Raw genomic sequence first — 23569 nt, forward strand, 5'->3', positions numbered from 1 at the left:
ATTGGAGTAGTGTAGGTTAAGGTCAGAAATAAAGGGGTAAGATATTAACCTGACTTTGGGTCAAGGTTGGCCTGGCTCAGAAAAGAAAAAGATTTTTGGGTTTTGTAGATCTCACAGTTTTGGCTTGGCAATAGGAAAATCAACAATTTCTGAGATTGTTTGATAGGGTTTTTAGCAGGTTCTTTTTCATAGGTAAGTACTTTCATTCTTCATTTCAATATTAGCATTTCCAAATTTATATCCCATCCCCTTACAATTCATATGTATGTGTAAAATATGCATTTAGGGTCCCTTTCATTTGCATTATTCTAAATCCTATTCAACCATATTTTTATATCTTAAATTTTGGTGAACCTGTTTATGACAACTCTTTCTTTTTGGTGTCAGATTTGCAACTTGTGTTAGTTCTTTCATGTTTATAAAATAGATTTATTTTATACTCTTGCATTTATATTTCAAAAATACAATTTTTTTTGTGAAATTTCTTTAAAAACACAAAAATATTTACATTTTTCATGCTTTTAGTGTTACTTTGTGTTCAACATGTATGATTTTTTTTTTGAATACTTTGATGAGGCTTTTATTACAAAAAAATGATAGATCCCTTAATGAGCTACATGGAAGTGAGGATGAAATTTGTTTAAATGAGATCTCCACTGATCCTATTCTTATTTCATCTTCCTCTACAATCTCTTCAATTGATCTTTACCACAGGGTTTGTGCATGGTTACCTTCATGTTCCACTATTTACAACATTGATGCACCTCGAATCTTATATCCTCAAAATTTCATTCAAGTTATCGAGGCCTTTAAGAAAGTCCTTTATGATAGTGATCAAGGTGTTAATCTCCTGTATGATATCAAACCTTTAATTCGAGAAGTTCAAGATTTGGGATTCACTCCTCCTGTCACTAGTGTGGAACCTTCTTCTATTCCTTTACCCAGAATTCTTACCTACACTCCTATTATAGTGGTTACATCTCTTTCATCTCTTCAGGTATGAGTGTTCCATCAGTGTCTTTCCCTACCTCACAACCTTCTTGCCATAGTATTCCTTATACCTATTCCAACCCTCTTCTAACCGTTGTTCCAAGTGTTCCTCCGGTTGTGTCTTCCATTCTTGTCACTTTCTACACTCTTCCTAATCTAGTTCCTACCCTCCTAATCATAATCCTATCCTTCCTAATCTAATTCCTAATATTTATATTCCCAATTCTCCATCTTCTATTCCTAGTTCTTCCTACACTTATGATGAGGCTCAAACTATGGTTTATGATGTAGATCTACAAGAATTCTTTAAATTACCTTCCCCTTCTTATTTGGTCCATAATAATATTAAAGGGAAGAGAAAAGAAACATCCCCTTTGAGATTTCTTCATATTTTTCTCCTCATTCTTCTATAAAATAGATCCTTTCTCCTCTTGTCCCTTCACTGGAAGGCAAGAGGTATTTCTTTAAACTCTCTAAGATCCATTATGTTTTGTTTTGAGCTTAATTAAGTAGTTATCCTTTCTATGTTTTATACCTATGGTTTTAAAAGTATTATGTTAATAGTCATCCATAGTTTTCTTTTATTATTCAAGATATCTTTTGTAAAAACATTTTTATTTGCAAAGGTATGACTTGTATTCATCCCTGGGGGCAAGGTTCTTCTTTATTTCTCTTTGGCTAGGGATCTACTTTCCTTAGCTTAGTGGCATTTGTTTATTTGGCAACATTATTTCATTATAATGGTTGATGTTTTGACTATGGATATTCTTTTTTTATGAGAGGTTAATGTCCTAGGTCATCACCTCTTATTTATTTTTCAAATTATGTTCTTTATAAACTCTTACCCTTGCTTTGATGTTAGAGTTCATTCCCTCAATCAAAGATTCCTCTTCCTCTTGTTTGTAGAGGGCTTGATTATTGAATCTTTGTTCCCACTTTGCTTATCTTTGAAAGATAATATTTATCTAAAGCATTCCACTATATTGGGGGTCTTGTTGATAAGATCTCTTTCTCTTTGAGGATTCTTTTTCCATAATGACATATCCTTTTCATGATTATCTATGCTCTTGGATGGAGGGGTCAATACCCTTCGCTAAGAACATAGTGTACATTGTTGTTAACATGATATCTCCTTAAGTTGTGAAGTAGGTATCCTCTTTATCTTCCTTATCATGTCTAGTAGACAACCACAATAATGGGGGGCATATATAGGGTCTCCCTTGTACTATAGTTTTTATTTATTTATATGCTAAATCATCTGAAGGTAACACACCTAAGTTGCTAAATCTTGAAGAGACATGGATTTTTCAATTTTCACTATGCTAAATCCTCCAAAGGTAATGTACGTAAGTTGCTAAATCCTAAAGGGACACAAAATTTATATTTATAGTGATACAAGAAGGTGGATATATGAGTATTATAGAAGCCATCAGAAGACACATTATAGTTTCAAAGCACAATTTTTTAGCACAGGTTTTGGGAAAACTATCAAGTTTGGCTACCAGTTGGGCTCTCCCTCCTTGGTGATTCATAGTTAGATGGGAATCTTATTAGATGAGGTAATCTCTCTCTCTCTCTCTCTCTCTCTCTCTCTCTCTCTGCTTTTATGCTAGTAGGATTGGATCATGAAGCGAATTATTTTACAGTATTTCTCTCGTCTTTCTTATGTAATCATTTATGCTTTTATGATAGCTTTCCAAATATGATATTAGTATAAGAAGAATTTCATAGCAAGGTTTCCTTTATTAGTTGATTTGGGTTTTTTTTAGTACCTATAAGGACTCAAAATTGAAGCCCTAATTTTGAGTACCATTCTAAAAATCAAGTCCTATATGCGCTTTTTAATGCATGTGTACCTAACTATTTATTTGAGGCCTAAGAGGTGTTTAATGTTTCTAACACATTCCATTCAACATATCCACTTTTCCCATGAAGATAAATTGACATTTAGAGTCATTCTATGAAGTTCTATTTTGAGCAATGTCCAAATCTGCATTTTTGTCTATCAAATAGCGATAGGAGGCCTAGTTTGCAATTGAATATCTCACACCTAGTAATGTTTCATGACTTGCCACTTTGGGAGTATTTAATATCCATATCAGAGAACCTATTTTTCAGATTTTGAGTCATTTTGATATGTTTTGACTAGATTTTGAATCCCTCAAATTTCATCATTTATTGTTGTCATGCTAATGCTAGTTGTTCAGAATTCTGGGAGGCCTTGTTTGACTTGTTATGACTTTGAACCAGTTGAATAAAATTGGAAATTTCCTTTTGTATTGCATTTTAGAGGTCAGAGGCTTGTTATGTTTTTTATTTGAGCTTATGATGAATCCATTTGATCAATTTTTGAATGCGATTCCATTTGCAATTTGTAAAGTTTTTACTGGTGTTATAAAGTGCAGATTGGTCAGTACCCCTGTTCAGGATGCCATAACTCTGAATCCATGATAGGTGAGATTATATGGATTGTACTATTTCATTCTACTTTGAAAATTCTTTAAGTGTGCTAGTTTGCAAGTCTCGACGAATCTATTTGCACACTTTCCTAGGTCCATTTCGTTTGCAAAAATCACTTTTTTGCCAGTGTTCCAAGCTCTGTAATTCTGAGTAGGTTGCAAATGTATCCTATTATTCATGATGATCCCAAATCCAAGATTTATATTATACTCATGATAGTAAACCAATACTCCAGTTTTCATGACCCCAAGTATTTGTTTCCCCAGTTTTCAAAGCCAAAACAAAACACAATTTATTGTTTTTTGACATGTTTTCTTGTAGGTAGTTTTAAGAAGGCAACTTTGATAGTCAATATCTTTTGACTGAGAATTTTTGATGACACAAAATTTGACATAGTGCAAGAATACAAAATAGAGAATCAATATGTTTGATTTCAGAGCTCTGTCAGGTGTTTTGGTCAGTTTTTAAAGCCAGTCAGAGGACCACTTGGCACAAAGTTAACAAGTCACAAAAAAAGAGTTAGAATGAGTTTTAAAGTTGTTCAATTATTGAACTTGATTCCAACCAATGTGACAGGTTCAATAAGTAGTTTGAAATGTCAGTTGTTTGAAAACAAAATATTTTTTAGCAAAAATTACTTTGGGGCCTAATTGATTCCATTAGTTTGATGATAAGTTTTCAAACCAAAGATGTTTCAAAAGATTATAATCACACTAATTATTGATGATTGGTATAGAAAATGTTTTGGGACAACATGGGAGGTGACAATGCAACTTTGCTCAAAGCCCAACCATTAATATAACAATGCCATACAAACATGATAAGTTTGTTTTCTTATGAATTAAATTGACAAAAAAGAGGGACATTTTAAATCTATCAATGTGTATGGACTTGATGTCAAGATCAAACTTGATCAAAGGGACATATAGTTTTAAAAATATAGTGATTAATGGATCGACTGCAACCTTGTAGGGGCATTGGCTCTGCTAGGAATATTCATGTACAAAGCTTTATGTTGATGGTGCCATCAACAATGTCAAGGCATGAAAGAAAAGTCAGAATTAGGAAATATTATGATTTAGTATTTCCATCTTAGTCAATGAAGGATCATGCATCACCCTCAAGGATGAGCACATAAAAGAAGTTGAATGTGTTTGGAATGAAGGCTAGGGGGTTATGCTCCACCAACTTCACTAAAAAAAGGTCACTTTGACTTGGCATTGGAAGCAAAATGCTACATTTCACTACTTGCTCTCATTTTCTGATGAATGACATGCTAGCATTTGAAAGACACCAAGTATGGTAAGGATAAGCAAGGCGCAACATGGAGACAACTCGGGATCTCATTTTTCAAAACATGCAACTTTCTCATACACAATAGAGCTGAGAGAGTGTTTTTAAAGATTTGTGGATGGTTTTGTAGAGGGATTATATACCGCTGAAGGAGTACTCAGCAAAGAAAGAACCTTTTCTTCTTTGAATGTGCAAATAATGAGATTCTGAATCATCTCACCCCATCCCTATATCCTATCCATTCATGGTTTGTGCCCAAATTAGAGGGACCTACAAATTACGAAAGGGGCAATAGCAGTGGCTTGGAGCCTAAGGCAATTATGTTTGGGGCTCTAGCAATACAATATGCTAAATCAAACCAGTGAGCTATTGCAAAATGATGGTGTTGGAGGATGTAGCATGGAGGAGTCAAGAATCAAGGGATTGATCAAAGTTGCTGTTATTTTGCCCACATCCACTTGCAGCAATTTGATTACTTGGAAAGCCTGTTGGGCACCTTGTTTAGATTATAATCCATCTATGAGCAAGATAAAACTTTTTAAATGTAGGCCAAATGATGAAAGTCAGCTGCAAAGATGTGAGGGTTTAGTCCCACATTTCCAACGTGGGGGACCTTTTATGTATTTTTATATCCAAAGGCACGTTTAAGTAATGTCTAAAAGGTGTTTCCTTTTGAGACAAATGAAGCCTTGCAAGGGGGGCCCACCCAGCCAGCTTGGTGAACTCATGGATAATTTTGAATAGGCACATAGATTGAGGATGAAGATATGGAGGTACAAACCAACTACGAGGTGACAAGTAGCTGGATTGAGTTGGACAAATATGATAGTGACACTTGGAAAGGTTTCCACACATGGTATGCTTCCCAAGGTGCTAAGGTGGTAGATAGTGCCACATGTCGTGACATCACTATGTTGAGATAACGTGGCACCTTGCTAACATGTCACATGACATAGTGACTGGTGACATGGTAGGATGATGTGGCATAGTGACAAGGCAATGATGTGGCACTACTAACCAAATGCTGACATGGATCAAGTTGCCATGTGTTGTGATGTTGCTATGTTGTGATGGCATGACACAATGCCAACTAGGATAGCGACATGGCAACCAGTGACATGGTAGGATGATGTGGCTACCATGTGAGAATAGAGGACCAATGAGATGGTGACACATGGAACTTGGGTGGTAGGTGTCTGGCAACTAAGTAGGAAATGGGCCAATTAGAGTGTGACATGTGTCACAGCTCGGTCAAACATGTTTGACTCAAATGGAAATTCTGGAAGGCAAATTTTAGAAGTTGAAAAATGAATATTTTCTATTTTTCTTTTAAAATCATGTGCAAGGCATTTAAAATCAAAAGGATTATAAGATATAGTTCAAACTTTGGAAAATATTTAATATTTGCTCAAATGTAGTTTCAAAGCCATGATAGGAGCCTGAAATTCAAACTAAGATTTTGGGAATTTTCAGTAAGCAAGTATAGTAGTATCATGAGAACAAAATTTCCATTTTTGGAGTTTTTTTTCACACAAGAGGCTGTTGGTTCAAGTTATGAGAGGATTTGTCTCAAGTACCCAATTTTTAGTTTCATTCAGTTGGGGTAGTTCAGATTTGATTTCCAGTGAAATGGTGAATTGAATGAACATAGGAGGTAGTAAAAACATAGTTATGGGAGAATTTTGTCACATCCAAATTAGTTGAATCAAGGTATTGTCAGCATTTCATGATGCATTTCAGATATTTTGGGAACACAATGGTTTTCATCATTGAGGAAGAGATCTTTTGGGTTTGTTACAAAATAATGATGAAAATCATTTCAAATTTCATGAGTAGAAAGATAAGAGAGGTTTTACAACTGTAGGGAATGAAGATTCAAGTGGACACATGTCACTTCTAGATCAAATCCAAGATTTCATTCCTCTCCTATATCTTTCTTTTTCTCACTCCTTGTAAGGGTTAGTTCCAATTTGTTTGTGAGATCACATTGTTGGATCCAAAGCTGTGATTCCACCATTTTCTTCAGCAATTTCCCTTGTAATAAACAACAAGAAATAATAATATAGATAGTTCTAATATGTTATGTGGTTTTACATTTGAATTTCATGCATCTTATTGTATTTTTTTCAAAGAAATGAATGAAAATGGAGTAAAGTTAATCTTTATTCTGATATCTTGTCTCCCATTCATGTTGTTTGTGATCTTTTGAGTTTTGTAAATAAAGAGTATGAAACTTAGTTGCAATCTATTGGTTGTATATGTTGATTTATTTTGCTTATGACTCAAGGAGTCATGTAAATGCTTGATTTATCATCATAGAATTGCATATCACATGAAGGGATAGGTCGAGTATGAGATTTAGATTAAAGATGCAGATGTCTAATTCATAAGGTGAATAGATAGATTAGGAAGTTCTAATGTATGGGATATGTCAATGACTTTTAGGGATGTGTGTTAGGGGTTTGTGTGACTGCCCAATAGATAAGGCACTGATCAGCTACACAATCAATGTGTTATGTTGTTCATGTCATGTTTTTTCTGAAATTAACATCAATAATCAAATATTTTTCCCTTTAATGTTGAAGGAATTGAATTGACCCTCACTTAGCTTATCGATTTCTTAGGTCATGTTACTAGCTATTTCATGTCTGGGGTATTTGCATAAGTGTTAGAAGATTAAGGATTTTATCTTCTTTGTTAGATTCAAGTGTATGTTTTAGCACTGGTACCATATAAGTGAAATTAAGGTCCACTCGCCTAGGTTTTGTAGAGCCTAAAGTAGAAGAAGTGTCTAGCTTTATAGTTGGCCTAGTGTCTAAAAGGATATGTTACAAATGGGAAGTAGTTGCCCCTAGATGTATATTGTTCTCATTAGGGTAATTTGAAATTGTGATGTTTCGAAACACCAATAGTACCAACCCCTCTTTTTGTGTCTTTTAGCTTTGTTATTGTTATTGTTTATTTTCACACCCTCGCGTGTGTATGTTGAGTTAGAATCCTTTGCTTGGGAGCTCGTGTCATCAACTAGGTGTTATTCTATCTCATTATGAATCCACTTGGATCTTTCTTCTCCTTTATCGTGACCATGTTTGATTTCCATATTCCTACTAAAGTGGGGGCTTAATGTATCATCTTAAAATGGAAGCACTTCTATGTAAGAATATTTAGCCCTTCTTAGGAGGTGTTCTTGGCCTTCATCAAGTTGTCAACTATTTTCCTCCCCCTTCCCATCTTTTGTGACTATTTAGGGCTATATTTGGTCCTCCTCAAGCACTATTCTTCCCTTGTGGCTCATTTTCCAGGGGTCCTAAACCCCTGGGTCAAGGTCAACCTCAGACTTGACCTAGGTCAAAGTTGACCTCAACCTTGACCTAGGTCCCCCTTTTCATTGAAAAGTTTTTTGGATGCGAGGAGAGGTCCAAAAGTTTGTTTTCCCACTTCTGGGTTGACTATTTCAAGCTTTAGAATGGTAAACCCTTAAATTGCATTTAATCTAGGTCCATTTCTAGGGGTTAAGGCTTAATTGGAATCTAATTCTCCTATGTTAGCCTCTCTAGAAGTTTGTGCCCTAGACTAGTATAAAAGGAAGCCTTCCTCTCTAATTTTCTCAATGAAGCAATCAGAGATTGACTTTTCATAATCAAGTAATCAAATTTTGAGATCAAGTTTTCTCCCAAGAAAATTCAAGAAAGAAAATCAAGTGAGAAATAAATCACACATTTAAGCATTCAAGTTTTTCATTGAAGATCAAGAATTCAAACATTTAACCATTTCAAGGAATTTGGTTCAAGCATTCGAGATTCATCATTCGAACCTTAGATCTATCCATCATGGTGGTGTGATCTTCCTTCAAGATCCTTTGTTCATCTTCAAGTTCTATTCATTCTTCCTCAAGGTAGATTTCAAGCATACAATCATGGAGGTTTTGATTTACATTTATGGTTTTGATTTACATTATTGAGTCCAAGATTTCATAATAATATACTTGTTTACATTTCAAATACAATTGCATATCTATTGAATATCATAGCTTCATTGTTAGATTTATTTCTACTACTTGCTAGCATTCTCTATTTCAATTCTATTATTAAGGTTGATTCCAAACTGGGATTTGACCAAGGAAAACCCATCATCCAAACAACAAAACCCTTTTTCTTGTAGGAGTAGGTGCAAAACAATGAATATTAGTGTAGATTTGAGTACCCTTTTCAACAAAATTTTGGGATCCGTAAACAAAATTTCCATCAGAGTAGTGCAAGTCAAGGTAAAAAATAAAGGGGACATAAGATCTTACCCTGACTTTGGGTCAAGATTACCCTATCTCAAAAAAGAATTTTTTTTCTTGGTTTTGTAGATCTCATATTTTTGGTTCAAGACCACAAAAATCAATAGTTTTTGAGATTGTTTGATAGGGTTTTCAATAGGTTCTTTTTCAGTTTTAAGTATTTTCATTTCTTCATTTCAATATTAGCATTTCTAGATTCATATTACATCCCCTTACAATTCATATGTATGTGTAAAATATGGGTTTAGGGTCTCTTTCATGTGCATTATTCTAAACCCTATTCAACCATATTTTTATATATTACAATACATAAAATTAGAAAAATAATATAAATAACATTCATTCCACAACACAATGATTTACACGGGGAAAACCCTTTTGGGAGAAAAACCCCATTATTCATGAACAACCTAATATATTATTCAACAATGAATAAGATATTACAATATACTTCTAGATAAATCTTCTCTTAGGAGTATCATTGTTTAGAGATATAGAGGTAACTTGAAAGTTATACGACTCGCACAAAAAACTTTCATGTCATGTGTTTATTATATAGGAGATACAATACAAGAAATCTTCAACTAATATTACAAAACCATGGGCTAAAACCACCCTAAAAAGAGGCACTCTATATTTTCTCTAATCAAATGTGCCTTGTGATGTGTTATTACTTACATAAACATGTGTGGCTCCCTTTAACAACTTATTTTCTTGTTTGACATACTTTTACATTTCATTTTTCATGAAACCCAACTTCTAGAGGCAATAAATTTTGAGTTGTATATTTAACTTCTTATTATAACCACTATTTGGCAACCTCTAGAAGTGCTCTATAGTTAGTACTATGTAGAACCGTCTCAAATGAGCTTTGACCCATTTAGAGCCTTTAAGAACTTCAAAATTGAGTTCTTGGTGGTTTTGTACGACAAAAAATAACTACCATATGTAACTACACAAGGTTGAGACATATTTTCCCTATAAGGAGAGGGGAGAGAGGGAGAGAGAAAGAGAGGGAGGGAGGAATAAGGATAGGGAGAGCATGAGAGAAGGAGTATATAATCTGTAACGTATGATTTAAAAATTAAATAAAAAATATATATTATCATACACATAATAATAATATAATAATTTAGTTTACTATATATATATATATTTAATCGATAATTATTCATATTACGTTGATATTAAAAATAGATATTACAAAAGCAATTTGCCACAAAGACATCATCCATGTTGGATCCATCGAAACCCCATGACACCATCAAAAACCTACTACAAACCCTGATTTTTACATCAATATCACAAGCCATCGTGGCCAAAATGTGATAGAATTAAACAAAAAACAAAAAACCTACACCCACAACCCAAGTAGAGAAAAAAACCTTTAGTCTTTGAACCAATTTGTAGCATTGGATTTCATTGAAGTGACTTTCCTCTTGTTTAAACATGACTCAGCTCCAAGGCCATGGGCCTACATCAGAGAACAAAGAAATTGTGTGAGTCACCACTACCTAGTACAAGCCATTGGAATATGAACATATTGTGGGTCAAATGTAGATCAAATTAGGAGAGGCTAAAGTTATTTCGTGCCACCACTAGTAATGCAACAAGGATGGTTGTACCCATGTGCAACCCTACTTCAAGCTTGGGCCTCTGCACAATATATTCAAAACCCAAACTCCATTTTGAAACCAAGCAGTTCCTATTGACCATTTGAACTTACATCTTAGAATTGGCCACTGTTAATCCTAGAGCCACAAATGATGAAGAAATTTCCAATTTGGACAGAAGCCTTAGGTAATTATTTAGGAATTCCTCATTGAAGATGAGCTTGAGTGCTTCTCACAATAACTCTCCATCTAGCTTCAACACGTTACACAACCTCTTGACAATATTAATGACACCTTCAAAGGATAGAATTCAACCATTCATTTTCAAGGAATTTTTTGCCTCCATTAGAGCATAGATTTAGCACTCAATGACTCAATATTTGTGGATGCAAAGATAATGACAAGTTAATGGAGTTTAAAACACAACACGATCTCTAGAAAAATTGAAATTGGAATCATGAAGCTATCAATAAAACAAGATCATACTTTCTTTATGCCTTTCTTTTATTGCCACCCTATCAATCCACCTTCATTTCGTTAATGTGTGATTCCTAAATCCTGCAAGATTAGAGATCGAGGACAATTGTCACCTCTGGTTATCATTGTTAGATGTGTGCCTCAAGATAGTACATATTCCCCATGCACAATCTCAAATTCACCCTTCTGAAGGAATTTTTTGTCGGCTCATGTGAGCATATATTAATGATGTATGCCTAATCCTTTGGAAAACAACCTACAAAACTTCTCATCATCAACCAAATTCAAGAATTTTGTATGGTTGTTTATTCATCACAAGTCCAGATTGACTGATAAAATATGCCTATACTCCTCTAAAATTGCATAGTTCTCATCTAAGGAGCCTGTCAGCCCCAATATTTGATAGCTAATCTACAAGAGAATTTGCCTCCCTTGGTACATGAGTAACTTTAAATTCATCCACTTCATTGAGTAATTGTCTGATACTTGCCAAGGTACCAAGTTTCTAGTTTATCTTTCGCAATGTCATTTATCATGATCTATGAATATCCCTCAAGGTGTAGTTTATGTACTCCAAGTTCTATCCCTAGAAACACTACTTTGACAACAACAAGACACTTGGCTTGATTGTTTGTACCATCTATTATTCTTTTTCCAAAAAAATCCATGATACTTCCGTCATCATATATAATTGCCACTCCTATACTTGAGGGGCTCAGGTTTCCTTTGGAAATCCCTATCGAAATTGATTTTCATGCAACCACTCTTAGGCAAAGACCACACCACATTCTGAGTAGATTTGACTAATAATCAACTTTTAAAGGCCCATGAATGAGCTTAGTTTACTATATGTTATAATATATTTGATTATAATATATAGTACATAGGATAATATAGCTTATTTTGTGTTGTATGATATGATATATGTAGTATAATAATATAATAAACATATTTGATATCCTATACCAGTGACATGAACCTACAATCTTTGGATTTTCCTTGGGATTCCTAGGTGATTTGGCATGGGATCATTTGATTGTGGTTGTGGTTAGATACACCTAATTCTTACCTTTTCATTGAATTTTTGTACTACTATGTATTGAAATTTTAAATTTTTACAAAATAGATTTTTAAAAAACCTAGTAGCTTAGAAAATATATTCAATTTTCTATTGATTCTATTCTTACATATTTTACATATAAGGTAGACAACTCATTAATTTTTTTTATGTTAGGTTCTATAATTTAAAAAAATAAAAATTGTTGCCACTCATGAGCCTACTTTGGACCACCACTATCCTCCACATACTTGCATAATATCTTACAAACTGCAAGGCTATGCCAATAACTACAAAGTAATGCAAATCATTTTTCCAGACATTTGCAAAAGAATTTCTCTGCAAACACATACTTTAATGATCAATACACCTCAATTGGTTATTATAGCATCATACTTCTCTCCATCCTAGAGGCCCACTTCTAATTTTCATCTCATAATTGTCATGCTTCTAATCCTTATCTTAACAATTTCATCATCATGAAATTATGTCAAATTTACTGTCACTCAATTCCAACTATGAACATCAATATAACATAATCTTTAACACAATGGTGTAAACATTAACACTAAGTGGGCTAGGTTGACATCCACAAAAGTGAATAGTCAACCATAAGTTGCTATCAACCATTTCTAACACCAACACATAATTCTAGCTATAGTACCATACTATACTAGAGAAAGAACACATTTGGTATACATCTAACCTATAAAAAGCTTTTCACACTTTAGTAGCCTTATCATCTCGAGGCCACAATCACAAAGATTAGTGAAATAATCTCATCTCACACTCTCCCAAATACACTAAGCATAGGGTTGGCATAGAAAGACAACACCAACTACCACCACCTCATATCATCATTGACACATCATTATCATTACCAAGATCTCATCAATTATTAGGAAAAGTGTTGACTTCAATGAAAACAACTACCGACAATATTATAGATTATATTATATATGATATGTATAATATAGAATATAATATTACACAGACACACACACACACACACACACACACACACACACACACACACACACACACACACACACACACACACACACACATTTGTTCTAGATTTGTATTTATTTATATTGTACTATAAAATGACTATATGTTCTAAATGTAGACCCATTTGTTGATTTTATAAACAAATATACATTTTTCTTTGGTTCTTACCATGACAATATGCAATTTTTGTTTGAACCAAGTATAAAGTCAAATTTCATTTTGCACCTTTAAGAAAATAAATAACTTGTTTTCTTCCTATCACAACTTATTTAAAAATTTAACCAATGTTTTCATAGTTCTCGAAGACATGTATACCATATTTTTAATAACTTTTGAACAACTTGTCCAATTTTGGGATAAATTATGTATCATTTTTCTATACTTCATTCTTTACACAAAAAAATATAGTTTCCAATATCTTTGTGCAAGTTATGTGATCCAAACACACTTTTATATCTATTTGTAGAATGCATCCACTTTGAAAGATTCTAGAAAAAAATACCTAATAAAAATTTATAGAAATATACACAACTTCAAGCATCTAATTTTAAAGTATCTTTTACCAAAGATTTTTTCAAAATACTAAATAGAACTATAATTTTTTTTGACCCATGCACCAAACACAATGTTATCTTTTGTTAAAAAAGAATAACACTTTTGTATGTGGACTGGTTTGAACTTCTTATTATTATTTATTTAAAAAAACTTTAGTAGTTTAAAAACTAGATCAAAATAGTACAATAAATTTTGTTTTGAAATCTTCAAATTTTGAATGTACAAATCTTTAAATTATAACGAATGGAAATTTGAAGATGAGCGAAATTTGAACCTGGCATATTCAGAGATAGAAAAATGAGCAAAATTTGAACTGTAGATAGCGAATGCGAATGCAAAAGAAAAAGTAGGGTTTTTGAGCAGAGCTTTCTAATTGGATCTACAAATTTTGATCCACATGTGATTTTTGATCGAAACTGCAAGGACTACCAAACACTACTAAACACATGTGATTTTTTATCGGATCTATGAATTTTGCTCTCTGAATGCAAATGCAAAATTGGTTTGCAAAGAAGGACATGCAAAAATATTGAGTCAATTGGAAATCACGAGGCCTGCAAAGTTGGCCACTAACATGGTGGTGTACTCTGGTGGCTGTGATGGGGATGACAACTACAAAGTAAATATTTTTTGCAACAATTATTTACCCGGCAATGCTCCTTCTGAGGTTATTTCTACAGGCAATAATGCTACTCAGACTCATCCTAACTCACCCAACTCTTGACCCAAGTCCTTCTCTAAGGCTGTGGCTCACTCCACATATGTTAGTTCAAAAGCCAGGTTTGAATTCTCCAGCCCTTGCTCCAATAAAGCCATTGAAAATGGTAAGTTCACCTCAGCTACCACTGCTCCCTTTGCTGTTATTCTAATTTAGAAATGTTGGATGAGATTGTTAAAGAGAAAGCTAGGTTAAGAAATTTTGCAATATTCTTTTTAGTTGTTGAGCTAGATAAGTGTCCTCCATGCAAATTCATGGATGATTGGTTTCACAATTTTTGGAACAATAAATTAGGGTTTCATATATCTTTTTGTTGGAAAATACAAAAAGGTCCATATGTAATTTTTTTTTAAACCTAGATGCTCAGAAAGAAGTCCTTAAAAATAATATTGGTTTGTGGGCTCTACTTCATTTAGGGCTTTAGCATGGTCGCTAGAAGCAGTGCACAATGAAGTTTTAGCCTTATTTGCTCCAAGATGGATCCTTGTTAAAAATATTCCTCCTTTCCTATGGCATTTTTTTCCCATTTGCTGGAACCTCTAGGGAAAACTATTCAAATGGATAATTCAATAAGATTAATTCCACATATGGATGCTCGAATGTTAATCTCTCTCCTTCCTAGGAAATAAATCCCTACTAACATTGTAGTCAATATCCTTAATGAATCCTATGTTTGCCCAATAGAAGTCCTAGGCGGGCTAAATGCTTGCTTCCTCTGTCGTAAAGAGGGGCATCTATGAAAGGACTGCCCTATCATTAGAAAAGACCCTACTAAGAACCCTAACCCATTGATCCCTAATCCCTCGATCAAAACCTCCAGTTCTATTCCCGTTCCTGACTCGGATAAGTCAATGTCACCTAAAATTACTTCTGTTAATCATAACCCCATTTCCATTCTAATTGCTTCACACTCCCAAAAGAATCCCTCTACAAATTTGGCCATTAACCCTAACTCAAATGATGGGTTTGTTGTGGTTTGTAACCAAAAAAGTGTAAAAGTAGCAGCACTGGTCCTAAAAATATTGCTGGCTCGCAAAATCCTCTAGTTCCTAGCACTATCATAGGCTCTAATAATTTTGTTAGTCAATATGCTCCTCATAATAATAGCCCTAACATTGTGAAAAATACTAAGATCCCACAAAATGAGGTAGTTGAAGGTCAATCCCTTTCCAAAGCTTCCTCTCGAAATTTACTAAATTTTTTTTTCAAAGAAATCGAGGATGACTATGCCATCAAAATCATTCTAGTCATACCAATTCATAATGGTTCCTTTGGTATGCCATCCATGGAAATTGATTCCTAGATTAAATTTGTTGATGAATCTAGAGTTGACGCCCTAATGGCTAAGTGAAGAGGTAGGCCTCCTACTTCTAAAAATAAACCTTCTGGGTAGGAACCAGGAATGGTTTTGGATTTAGCCTCACCTTCAATTGATGTTGCCACATGTTCCACCCACATTGTTTCCAAATGAACTGCTTATCTTGGAAAGTTAGGGGGCTTGAGTCTCCTGATAGAAAATTTGTTATTAAATATTTGATTAATTTGTTTCAGTCTTTAGACTTTTTAATGATGCAAGAAATTAGAGCTATTGCATTCATGCTTGAATCTAATCTCAATTTCATTTGCAAAGATGCCATTAAATTTTTTACTAAGCATGATAAGGGAAGAGGTGGCATTACCCTTCTCATTAACCTTAAATGGGAAAAATACATCTCTGAGAATGGTTGTTCTCCTTGTCAAAGAGTTGTTTGGTGTACTTTCCAATAGGGTGATAATGTTTTTGGCATCTACTCTATATATGCTTTGAATGACCCTAAAGAAAGAAGTAATTTGTGGGATTGGTTGATCTCTCTTCCTCATATCCCGTGGCTATTGAGAGGTGATTTTAACATGACTGAATCTCAAGATGATAAAGTTGGGGGAAACCCCTTTTACTGGAAAGACAATGAGAAATTCCATTGGAACAGATTCTTAAACTCTAAAAATTTATTTGATCCTATTGCAGGTAATAGCAATCTTAACCTTGGTATTTGACATACATGGTGCAATTTTTAGCAAGGGCAGGCTAGGATTTACTCTAGGCTTGACCATTTTTATGCTGATAAGCACTCTTTCTCCTTCCCCCTTGATCAGTTTGGTAATATTGTACAGGTCACTACCACTACTCTTTTTGACCACCACCCTATTTTCACCAGGGTCAATTTTATCAAGGTCCCCTTGCATAATAAGGTCTCCTCTCATAAGTTTATATTGAATTCTCACCTTCTTAAGGATGAGGATGTCCTTGCGGCCATTCAGATCATCAGAGGCATCAATAAAGTTAATCTTCATCATTTATCTAATCTGGATAGATGGAACCTCAACCTCCCTGCTTGGAAGTGCTTCCTTCAGACTATTGGCCAGAAGAGGGCAAAAGACTATAGATTTGTTGAGATGCTGCTGAGCACTGAGCTTTAGATGGATGAGAGCAGTATCCAAAAGAACTCCTCAAACTTTGATCTCTTGTCTCAAGTCATGGCGGCTAAGGACACTCTTAGGAAACATCAACAAGTTAAAATTTGGGGGGCTAAAATTAGATCTAGAGCCCATTGGCTCCAATTTGAAGATCGGGGTTATAATTTTTTTTCAATCTCCTTAAACATAAGCGCTGCAAAGAATCCATTGATAAGCTCACTATTGATAATCAAGATATTTCTGATCTTGAGATTATCACTCAAGCTTTTGCTGATTGCTATATGACCCTTTTCACCTCTAAGGATTCCAAGGAAGCTGAAGATAACAGGAACAAGTGTAAACTATTGATTCCTATTAAGTTGGATGTTAATGATGTCTCATGTTTATCTAAATTTATCTCTCTTGAGGAGATTGAGACTACTATTAAGGCTCTTAGTAATGACAAGGCCCCTGGCCCAGATGGGTTTCCTATTGAGTTCTATAAAGCCAACACAAGCTGGATAAGTAAAGATCTTCATGAAATTTATATTGAAGCTATCTCCAATGGTACTTTGGGTACTGAAATTAATAGAGGCATTATTAAATTCCTCCCTAAGGATGGCGATAAGGCTCTCATAAAAAAATGGAGGCCTATTACTCTTCTCAATGTCTCTTATAAGATTCTTGCCAAAGTCCTAGCTCTCAAGTTAGTTGATATTTTCCCCAAATTTGTTTGTGACACCCAAAAAGGCTTCATCAAGGGTAGGTACATCCTTGAGAATTTTATTACTAGTTGGGAAGCCATGGAATGGGCTAAATGTTCTCACTACAATTCTACCATGCTTCTTCTTGATTTTGAAAAAGCATATGATAGGATTGAATGGAAGTTCATTATTATGATGCTAGAAGCATTTGAATTCCCCCCATATTTTTGTAAGGCTTTCGAGGCTCTTCTTAAAGATGCCTCTACCCAAGTTGAGGTTAACAGTTCCCTGTCGACCCCCTTCTGTCTTGATTGCTCCATTAGGTAGGGTTTCCCATCAGCCCCTACCCTCTTTGTCATTGCCTCAGAAGCTCTTTTCTATATTCTTAGGGATAACTCTCTATCCCCTAAGGTTAGAGGTTTGTATCTCCCTAATGATGATGAGCTTATTAATTGTCAGTTTGCTGATGACACTGCCCTATTTTTTGAACTTTTTGAAAATAATTTTAAGATCCTTCAAGGAAAGCTTGAATTATTTTGCTCCATTTTTGGTGCTCACATCTCCCAATCTAAATCCATCTTTCTAGGCTGGCATGACCAACCTCCTGACTGGTTTTCCCATTATAGTTTCCAATGGGGTGGTCCTAATAAGATATTAAGTACCTGGGCATCCTCCTTTCTATTAAACCTACTCTCAAGGACATGTGGTCTTGGATTAAGGATAAAATACATAAGAAGCTTAATAAATGGCATAATAGAGCCCTCTCTCTGGCTGGTAGAATTCAAGTTTGTCAAAAGATTTTGTTTTCATACAGTACTTATTACTCTTCTACTTGGTTATTCAGTGACTATCAGATTTTGGAAATCTAAAAGGCTATCAGACAATTTCTTTGGTCTATGGTAAAGGTAATAAAAAGTTGCATGTTATTAAATGGGAGTGGTGCCATACTGATAAGATCCTTGGTGGGTTGGGGCTTACAGACCTCAAAATCCAAGGCATTGTCCTCTACATTAAATGGATCTTTCACTCCTTTGAGGGTAACAGTCCTTGGAAGGTGCTTATTAGACATAACATTGAAAGAGGTTGTCCTACGAAAGCTAGGTCTTGGAAGAACCTCCCTTTTTGTGATCTCCTTGTTGGATGCTTCCCTGTCATCACCCAAGGCTCTGTGGTGTTCAAATCTATTTGGAAGGCCTAGGACTATGTCAAGGAATTTATCACCAACAAGGACTGTTATAGTAATAATATGCTTCATGGTGAAAGATCCATTTTGGTGGAATCTCCACCTTAATGGCAAACCCCTAGCTCTGTGCTAAGGATGCTCTGCCAAGTCTTGGGCCAAGAAAGGTTTAAACCAATTTGTTGATCTCTTTGAGCAAGATTACCTCACTCTGTGGGATGAGCTCAAAAGGAAGTATGACATCCCTGATTTGCAAAAGAAAACTTACAATATGATTATTCAAGCCTCTAAGGGTCTACCCAATATTTTTTTTGTTGATTCTCATAGGCATCTTAAATTTAAATGGCTGGATGGAGTTGTCATGGCTAACCTTAAAGCTAAGAATATTTACAAAATTATTGATCTAAATAAAGATATCATTGAGCATGTTAAAAATGTATGGTACTCTTCTTTTGAAGCTGGTGTTTGGAAAGATTATTTTGATTACATATGGAAATCTCCTATTAAACCAAAAATTAAATGTTTTAAATGGCTTATTATGCTGGATAGGCTTCGTGTTAAAAGAGTTCATGCTAATTTTGATATATGTAGCCTTTGCAAGCTTGCTGACACTAGTACACACATTTTATTTGACTGTATTTTTGCTAAAGAGATTTGAAAAATGTTTGGTATTATTTATCCTATTAATATTACTATTATTGGCATTGTTACTGGTCATATCTCTGGTCTTCATAAGGATTCCAATCTTTTTTGGAATATGTTGTTCTCTTACATCCTCTGGCAGATCTAGAAATTTAGGAATGAGGAGAGGTACCATGGTAAGCTGAGGGTTCTTACTGAATTTTTTTTCAGAAACTCACAAATTTTAAAATTTTCTTGCAGGTTAAGACCACTATGTTGATAGAGAAAGACAAGTTGAAGAGATTCCTGGAAGATGGTCATGTTATCTTCCTCTACTATGAGTTGAAATATGGATATTAATGGAGAAGAATGTTGGATGACCTACATGCTTATGATTAGGGGTGTAAAAGACTGAACAGGGAGATCAAGAAGAATGTTAATGTCGAAAAAGAAGAGCTACTCATATTAACTCAAACTCAAGAGCACAAAAACATTGTTTAGATGGAGGGTCTGCTTGGCTGGACTATCTGGATGGATGTTCATTTTGATGTTTTACATTAGTTGGTTGTTCCTCATGTTTTGATGTCATTGTACATTTGATACTCTATTTTCGGATGGAGGCTAGGCCTCCTTGTTGATGCATTGTAAACTCTTTGGTTCTATTATTTTTTGATCCTCTTATATTTAATAAATTTTTTTATAATAAATTAATTATAATCTTCATAAATACATCTATTTAAAAAGTAATGAGAATAATCCTTAATTTTTTAATTTGCTTCAGAGATGCAACCCACCAATCTAAATGATATTTATTTAATATATAAAAAGTAAATTAAAATTATAAAATAACAGTTTTATAATTTTAGATAATTAATAAATTAGAATAAAATGTCATTCTATCAGTTGAATAGCCATTTCGAAATTGAAATGGCAAATGATCTCGTTTATTCTCATTTAGATTGGTCTAAACAAAAATGGACAAAGTTTATTTCTGCAATAATATATTTGCTTGTTGTTGGGAAATGAGGAAATAAATTTAAGGATAAAAAGTCATGAATTTATATAATAATAAATTGTCATGTTTGTCCTTTTTAACATAGGAATCAATTATAGGATGGCGTGAATAGAGAGATGGAAAGAAAAAAGGAAAATAATGCAAGTTAATTACATAAAGGGAATAATTTGCATTGTAGTTTGTCTAATATTTGTGTATTTACTTTAATGGAAGATTTTATATCATTTTCTTTATTTCTCCTTTTTTAAATTAAATTTAAAATTAGAGAAATATTACTAAAATAAATACAATACTAAAGGTACTTTATTAAATAATTGAATTAGGTTATAATTAATTTTACAATTAAATTTCTAATTTAAATTAGAGTTTTTTCTTAAAAATCTTCATTCTTATCATAAATTTGAGAATAAAAATATTATAGAAGTGTATTAAGATTATTGAAGGAGTTAACAACATGTCACACATCTTGTTTGGAGATGCAAATATATTAGATGCATAAAATCAATCAAATGAAGTCATAAGTTTTCTTTTTGAATACTCAATGGATACATGGTCTAGGGATTGCGTCTCTCCTTGGGTAAATAAAAATAGTAATTGGGGAAGCCTAATCAACAAATGTAAAATAAAAATGGGTACTTAGAAGGTTAAGAAATCAAATTCTAAAAGAAAGTTATTAATGATAAAATTTGTTCTATCTACAATACCTATTTACTCCAATGTCATGTATGAAACTCCATAAGGTAGCAAAAGATGTGCTAAGTTACATAATGAGATGCTACTTTTGAAATGAGATGAGAGATCAAAAAGAATTTTCATTAGTTGCATGAGATAAAGTACATGCCCCTAATGAGGATGGGGGAGTTGATTATGCAAGTGTCAAAGATCGAAATCAAGGATGCTACTTTTGAAATAAGATGAGAGATCAAAAAGAATTTTCATTAGTTGCATGAGATAAAGTACATGCCCCAAATGAGGATGGGGGAGTTGATTATGCAAGTGTCAAAGATCAAAATCAAGGGAAAAAATCATTCTTCCACTAGTAGAAATGATGATGGTTCGAGTCTTACAATTTGGAAGTACAAATCGACCACCAAGGAGACTAAATTCATTCAACTACCCTGCCTTGAGCTTGCAAAGTTCAAGATTTTGAAGAAAATATCCTACCAAATTGTAACATGTTTGCACCACTAGACACAACATCCATGGCAGTCACTTTATTGTATCCCTCACACCTCACAAGGATTCCTTCCAACTCCTTTGGCTCCATGATCTTCCACATTGCACATGTCATTAATTTTCCCTCTGCTCCCTTGTCTTTGAGGCCTTCTTTATTGAATCATAACTCAAACATATGCATATATATGAGAGGATAAGATTTGACCATTCCAACTAATTGAAAAGTGAGCGACAATGGTGTCCATGTTCTCATGATCTAGAAATCCTAGAGCACCACCATCATTGGGTTTGGTAATGTCCACTGCAATCCTAAAATTGCCATCCACCATTGAGCATTGGGGTAGTGTTGCAATATTGAAAATTATGTATTTTATATTGTATTTTGTACATACTATTGTTATTTGATTTTGTATAGCCTATAAAATATGGTTGGAGATATCTTTTTTATTTGTTATACTATTTGTGCCTTCAATGATCGGGCTTTTGTTAATAGAATTCTAAGTTTTTACTTATAATAGTTGTTAGAATAATAAAATATTTTCTTAATAATAAAATCATATTGATTTAATTATTAAGTCGCTTATTATCTCTACTTTACTTAAGTTAAACTTTGGGAATATAATTATTAGTTTTTTTATTAATTATCATGCAACCTAGGTTTTACCTTTTTGGGTTTTGATCTCCTTTATAAGGATTGATCTCTTTGTAATAATTCATTCATTCAATATAATTGCAATTTATTTTTTGCACATTAAGAATGTCTCATCTATGGATCTAGTAATTCCATCCTCCATAGCTTTTGCTTCTCTCTTTCTATGACAAGTGTTTGCATGCAGGTGATTCTTGGGAGTTGTGGGGTTGATCTTTTATCAACTTCAACATGGTATAAGAGCTCCATATCTTCATGCCCATGTTATATTTATGAGAGGTTTAGCTTGGCTTTCAAATTTGTGCTTTTTCTTTCAAAGGGTTTCATTTTTTAGAGGATTTTTGAATTTGATCTTAAGGGTCATTGATTTTCAGTGCACTTTGAGAAAAAACAGGCCTCACTGTTGGATTCGTAGTGTCCAAAACCCCTACTTACATATAAATTTTTTCCAATTAAGACATAGTTGGAATTTGATGCAAAAATATTTGCTCCCAAATTGGGCACATTTCTCAAGGTAATAATTTTATAATATTTTGGCACAGAAATAAGGATTTCTTAGCACAAAAATAAAGATAATTTTTGGTACAAAACTGTCATGCTTCTCAAGACAATTTTGGTATAGAACCAACATGGTTCTCAAGGTGATTTGGTACATAATCAACATGCTTCTCGAGATAATTTTGGTACGAAACTTGTGCACTTTTCAAGATAGTTTTTGGTATGAAATTGACACACTTCCCTGGATATTTTGTGCTATCAGGCAGGCTTCCTAAGACCATTTGGCATGGGTCTCGAGACTATGATTTTTATTTTGCCCTTTTGGGTCATTTTTGATCTGCTTGTGGTTTTTTGTTCGTAACTTGCTCATCCAAACTCTATTTTTTGCAAATAAGATATTGCCAGAAAGCTAGTTCTAAGCCCATTCCATTGGTATAGGTGATTTTCAGTTTTGATACCTTTTTTTATGTCTTTTTATTTTGTCAAAGCTAGGGGTTTTATTTTTGCACTCTGGGAGACATATATTGAGCATCTAATCTATGATTTGTGAATTATTTATATCATCGAAAAGGTATCTTAGAGCTCTTTCTGGTGATGTTGGTTTTTTTTCTAGATTTTGGTCTAGGCACATTCTATGAAGTTTTTTGTATTTTTCCATTTCTGTAGATATGGTTGTTTCAGGTCTAGGGATCAAATTTGTTGCTTCAGATGATTTGTCATGGGTCATAATATATATTGTATTAGCCTTATGTCTCTTCTAGTCTATTTAGACATCATTTGTATGCATTCTTGTAAACACATTGATATAAAGTGTCATATTGCATCTGTATTTTC

This window comes from Cupressus sempervirens, chromosome 10, assembly GCF_028749045.1.
Source record: "Cupressus sempervirens isolate cs-2001-9-10 chromosome 10, ASM2874904v1, whole genome shotgun sequence".
Classification (NCBI taxonomy): Eukaryota; Viridiplantae; Streptophyta; class Pinopsida; order Cupressales; family Cupressaceae; genus Cupressus; species Cupressus sempervirens.